This window comes from Molossus molossus, unplaced genomic scaffold (assembly GCF_014108415.1).
Source record: "Molossus molossus isolate mMolMol1 unplaced genomic scaffold, mMolMol1.p scaffold_m16_p_1, whole genome shotgun sequence".
Classification (NCBI taxonomy): domain Eukaryota; kingdom Metazoa; phylum Chordata; class Mammalia; order Chiroptera; family Molossidae; genus Molossus; species Molossus molossus.
In genome coordinates, this window is record NW_023425344.1 from 132,134,829 (window position 1) to 132,140,828 (window position 6,000).

A 6,000-nucleotide genomic window follows, 5' to 3' on the forward strand; every position below is an offset into this window, starting at 1 on the left:
AAAAAAATGGTCAAATGTTGGCACTTTCATATATTTTAACTTAATCGTATGTCATCAACAGAAAAAAATTAAAACAAGGAGTTGCTTAGGTAGGATTAGGAAAATGTATCTTTGAAAATATATTACATATTTGAAAGACTCAATGAGAATAAAACAAGAATAAATGGTAAATCGCATAAGGTTCTAAGGGTCTAATATATAGTACATGTATTTTACCTGCTACAGAGACAATTTTAACCTGTTTCCAGTAAGCCTAAAATTACATGTTTTGCTGATAAAATCTAATACAGGATTACAAATAGCACTCACTCTAAAGGTCTCGATTAGACATTGTTACTCTTCTAAAGAACCTAAAACTTAGTTGTATTCACTGACATTCCATACTTAAGATGTAATTAGTCCCTCATATTGTTGGCAGTTCACTGTAAATAGTTCTTCAACTGACAACTTTTTGGTCTAATGTTATGATTAATATATAACAAAGTACTTTCTTTAAACAAGAGGTAAATAATCAAGACATAAAATGAACCAGAACGGAGCATGTTGCTTAACTGATATATGAATTTTTAACACTTTCTATAGTTTTTTTTTTCTTAATGGTTAAACTATGTATTTTAGTATGAACAACAGGATTGTCATTTCCTGTTCAGTCTTATAAAGAACTCAACAGTTGCAGGTTAAGTTCTGGGACGGTAAGTTCTCACACAATGTCATTACCAAAGTAGAGTGATGGCCAGCTCTGCCAGGGCCCTCAAGTTGTTAAAAATCTCCTAATACATAAAAAACATATTTAATCTGTAAAGCAATAATTTTAGTAAGGCAACCATCACTGAGTTGTTTCTATAAGGGGACATAAAAAAAAGAGAGAGAAAAACTTGGGTCTAAAATCAAGTATCCTGGAACTCAATCTTCCTGGACTGGGTCAGTGTTAAGACACTGATCCAAAAGAGAGAGAAAGAAGAAAACATTATTTCACTTCTTTTTTTTTTTTTTTTTTACAAATATTATCTCCTCTAACTTCTCTTTTTTGTCTTTTCCCCCAGAACTTGTGTGAACAAACACACACACACACACACACACACACACTCTCCTGTCTTTTCTTTCACCTTTAAATTCTGTCACACAATTATGCTTTCGGGACCAACATATTTTCTTGAGACCCTAAGTACCTCATTAACATTTCTGAAAGAATAGCAGTCATTAAGAAAAGAACTGAAATTAGATAAGATTTTTTAAATCTAAAATTTTTGGCAATTTGAAAAAATAATTGTGAAACTTATAACAGGTTAGAATTTAATTCCACTATCATTAAATATGTCACACTCCATATTTAAAGATTCCTAAAATAGTCTAATTAAACTTATAACAAATTAGTTTTGTTTTCAAATATCTTTAGGATAAAAGAGCCAAGGTTTTATAAAAATGTTAAAGTTTAAATTATTTTATATAACTTATATTTTTGTTGATTTTCATTTAAAGTTATTCTAGAAGTATAGTGTTTAAGCAAAAGTAAAGGTTCCTGCCTGGCTGGTGTGGCTCAGTGGTTGAGCAATGACCCATGCACCAAGAGGTCGTGGGTTTGGTTCCCCATAAGGGCATATGCCCAGGTTGTGGGCCCAATCCCAATGGGGGGCATGCAGGAGGCGGCCAATCGATGTTCTCTCTCATTGATGTTTCTATCTGTCTCTCCCTCTCCCTTCCTCTCTCTCTAAAATCAATAAAGAAAAAAAAAGTAAAAGTTCCCAATAACCCCACTATGCCAAGAGATAACCAACAATAACTGGTTTCTACTTCTCCAACTCTTCCTATACCTCTCTCTCTTTCTTTTTCTTCCCTTCTTTGAAATATATCTTCTGTCTCTTCATAATAGTATCTAAATTCTTTCATTTACATAGATAAGAAACAAGCTTAATAGGTGAGCTATCGAGAGATAACCAATAAGCAGCAAACTACAAGAATATTTAGTGGTCTGATCATCTTTGTCAGTGTGGCCAAGCTGTTTCCAACTCCATTATCTATAGAAAACTTTTGGAAAATATATTTAAAAGAAGTAAAGACAGTAATCTAAATTTTAAATAAGATATCACAAATTCAAACTAAGATAATAGAGGTTTTAGTATCAGAGCAGTTCCTTTAAATGATATTTAGTATTTCAAGCATTGAAAACTGATCCAGCTTTCCCTGGTGCTGGCCTTGGGAAGTGAGTGTCCCTCAGCATTCTTTAAGTCAGTAGGCCCTTGAAATGAAGCACAATAACAAGGTTTTAATGAGTAAAATAACCATTCCCCTTCAAAAAGTAAAAAACAACATCTGTTTTAAAAAAGCTAGTAAATACACCAGGCCAGCATGGTTCAGTGGTTAGAGTGTCAGCCTGCGCAAGGTTTCAGGTTTGATTCCCATTTAAGGGCATGTACCTGGTTTGCAGGTTCAATCCCTGATCAGGGTACATATGAGACAGACAGTTCAATCAATCAATCGATCTCTCTTTCTCTCTCTCTCTCTCATTCTCTCTCTCTCTCTCTTCCCTCTTTCCCTTCCTGCCTTCCACTCTCTCTGAAAAAAAAAAGAAAAAAAAATCAATGGAAAAAATATCCTCCGGTGAGAATTAACAAAAAAAAAAAAAAAAAGCAAATAAACCTCAGGAATGGATTCAGCAATAGGCCTGGAGGATTTCAGAGATACAGTCCTTCCTTATCAAAATAAAAATAACAACAGAACAATTGTTTCAGTCTTACACTACATGTTCTCAACTATTCTACACTCTCTCCAGATTAACTGGCATGGAGTCCCACCAAACTCATTAAAAGAAACTTCTGGACTCCTACAGCAAGGTAGATGTTCGCTGTCCTCCCAAACTAGAGGGCTCTTCCCCACAAGGACAAGGAGAACTTGGCAGAACTACAGACTCCTGGGCTTCCTTTACTGATTGTATTTCTCGGATTTATTTTTAAATTGCATTTCAAAAATCAGACTCCAAGGATCTTTGCATATTTTTTTTTAAACTAAGAAATTAGTCCTTATTTATTCTCTTTAGGATAGTATCACCCCTATCCTGTTACATTTTAGAGCCACTGAACATCATCCGCCCCTGGAATCTGTGCCCACTCAGATGGGTTATTAGATAACTTTGATTAGCATGTCAAGCTAATCATGTGGACACTCAGGCATTTTAAGTTATGTTCCAAGGAGGTGGAAAGACAAAATTCTTTCTTTTCTGGAACAGGCTTCCTCCACCCATCCAACCTCCTTAAATCTCTTGGGCCTGCCAAGGTCCTGACCTTCCAGTCACCACAGCAGAGGGTAAAGTTTGGCGGGAGAAAGACCCATAGGATTAAGGCCTCTGTTCAACAAATATTTGCTCACCCACTCCAACAGGAGTGGAGTGAAACTGTTTGCTACATGCTGCCTGCCCGGAGTTACAAGATGGCTAAGAGCTAGACATCTCATATCAAGATAAAATAGAAAGTCGAAACCCACAGAACATCATGGAAAACCAATGAATTTACTGAACTCCCGATTTCATATGAAAACCAACAAAAGTCCCATGAAATAGAATCTGAGTGTGATCTGCCAAAAAACAAACAAACAACCTTTACTTACGTTTGTGTTATTGGATGGTCTTAATCTGGGCATCCTAAATTTAAAAACGACCTGGCATAAGGCACCGTTTTCCTACAGTTTTATTTGCACAGGCTGTGACCATTGACTTTAGACGCCTGAGTCTGCCCTTTCTGTGAAGAAAATTTCTGGCTGCCAAAATCCCATTTCCCACTCCCCTTCCCTCCCAAGAATCTCCTCCCATCCTCCAACCCTCAACTCAAATCACAGGGATATCTGCAAATCTGAAAAAAAAAAAAAAAAGCCAGAAAAAGTAAGACATGAAGCTGTGGGGAAGACATCTGAGTTGTATGGTCCACACTCTTCACCTTCCACCCCAAGATTAAAGGAGGGGAATTCGGACATTGGGGTAAGTTTAGGGGAGGGACGCACGGGGTGGGAGAGTGGGTGGGGGGGTGTGTATGGTGGGGAAGGATGATGGTGATCTAAGCTAATTCTTCAAAGTCCTCTTCTTGGATGAGCAAGACTAGAGGCATGTCCAGGTTGCGTTGGCATCAAGTTCCCGTTTTTATTTTTTTCTTCAGTAGTGAAATCACAGCTTCATTTTCAAATCCCCAGAAGAATCCGAGGCGCCTGGCTGCTATTGCCAGTGACAAGGAGCAAGAGCGGCGCGTTCAGCTGTAGGTGCCGAGCCTCGCTGCAGTCCAGGCATCTAGGGAAACCCTCGCATTTTGGGGTGACCTGAGAGCGATCCGGGGCGGGGAGCTGAGGTGCCACGGAGCCCGAGAGCGGGGAGCGGGTGACCCCGCAGGGCCGGCAGCTCCAGATCCCATAAACCGGCGGACTGACGAGATTTACAGCACTCTCAGGCGGTGCTCTTTCCTTTCTTCCCCCTCCCCCCTTTTATTCCTTTTCTTTTTTGCTTGACCACCAGCAGCTGGGGCCGGGCCACCCGGGCACTTGATGGGAGCAGCGACGATTAGCGCCCTAATCCCCAGTCCTGATCTGAGGACCGGGGTCGCCAGGCCGGCGGGGACCCGAGCGGGAGCAGGGGACGCGGCGCCCGCTCCCAACGTCCCGCGAGCAGGTTCGGCAGCAGTGGGTATCGTGGGAACCGGGACCTCGGGACTCGGGGCAGCGGCTGTCAGTTCCCGGGTCCAGACGTCCGCGGAGTCGCGGCGCGCGGGAGGGGTGGGGGTGGGGGTGACCGGACTAGGGCTGCGGCGGAGACGGCGCTGAAGAGGGGAACAGCGACCCCCGCCCTCCCGGCCCTCCCCCCGCCCTCCCGGCCCTCCCCGGCCCTGGCGTTAGGGCGACGCGAACCCTAACGCCAGGCGCGGCCTTCGGGGACACCGGGAACCCCGCGCCCCGCGCCCCGCGCCCGGGGTGGGCATCTGAGGGGCCGCGACTCGCCCTCCTGGCGAAGCGGGCGCCCCCTCCCACCTCGAGACTGCGAGGCTGGGCGCCACCGGGGAACTCGGGGCGGGATGCAGATGTCCCCCAAGGCTGGGAGCGGCTCGGACCCGAGCAACGTCCGGCAGGAGAAGTTGAGGGACGAGCGCGGGAGGGTGGGGGCGAGGCCCGTGAAGCACCGTGGGAGCGGACCAAAGCACGGTGGGAGTCGGGAGTGGGGAGATCGCCGGGACTTACCGAGTGGCTCCCTCATGCTGTCCCGCGCCGCCGCCGCCGCTCCCACCGGCAGGGGGAACAGCGCGACCAGCCCGCTGGCAGACGCCGCGGCCCAGCACGCCGGGAGCCCCGCGCTGCCCGCCCCGCCCCGCCCCGCCCACCGCCGGCCCCGCCCCGCCCGGCCCATGGCCCCGCCCATGGCCCCGCCCGGCCGGCTGCCTCCAGAATCTGGTTCCCTAGGTGGGAAGGCTGCGTGTAGGCATGGAACCCAGCGTGGGCCTCATGTCCTCTCCCAGGTGAGTCGTGCTGAAGGCATAGGTGCGCTGGCCACCCTTCCCTGTCTTTTCCTGACACTTGGGTTTGGGCGGCTTCGATCCTGTGCCAATGTACACATGCACAGACACAGATATACACAAAACACAAAAATACTCATGTACAGTCACACATAAGTGCATACACTCATACAGAGTCATACACAAACACATATACGCACTCACACATACACAAAGACATGAAACAGACACACGAACACTTCTGTGTACAGTACACAGAAACACATTGAAGGCATGAAGAGCAGAAAACAGTGATGGTGACAACAGCTAAGAGCTTGGGATTTCCTTCTTTAAAAAAAGACATGTACGAGTCTTAGCTGTAGGCTGGAAGAGATCTCAGAGGTCAGTTGTGACAGATGAGTAAACTGAAGTCAGGAGTAGGATTTACCTAAAACCAAGAGTAGGAGGAGGTCAGTGGGGAGTTCAGACAAGAATGAGTATTTAGTCTCCCAGCTACTCCAAGTTTCTCTTGCAGCTGAGA

General features: G+C 45.1%; 1 protein-coding gene across 2 annotated transcripts in view; it reads right to left on the reverse strand.

Annotated features, from left to right (window-relative positions):
* Positions 1–5,254, reverse strand: part of JCAD (junctional cadherin 5 associated) — a 50,683-nt gene extending 45,429 nt beyond the window's left edge. For both annotated transcript variants that reach the window (XM_036243186.1, XM_036243196.1), the window contains exon 1: positions 5,209–5,254. The gene's annotated coding sequence lies outside the window, so the exon portion shown is untranslated. The remainder of the gene's footprint in view (positions 1–5,208) is intronic.
* Positions 5,255–6,000: the final 746 nt, after the last annotated feature.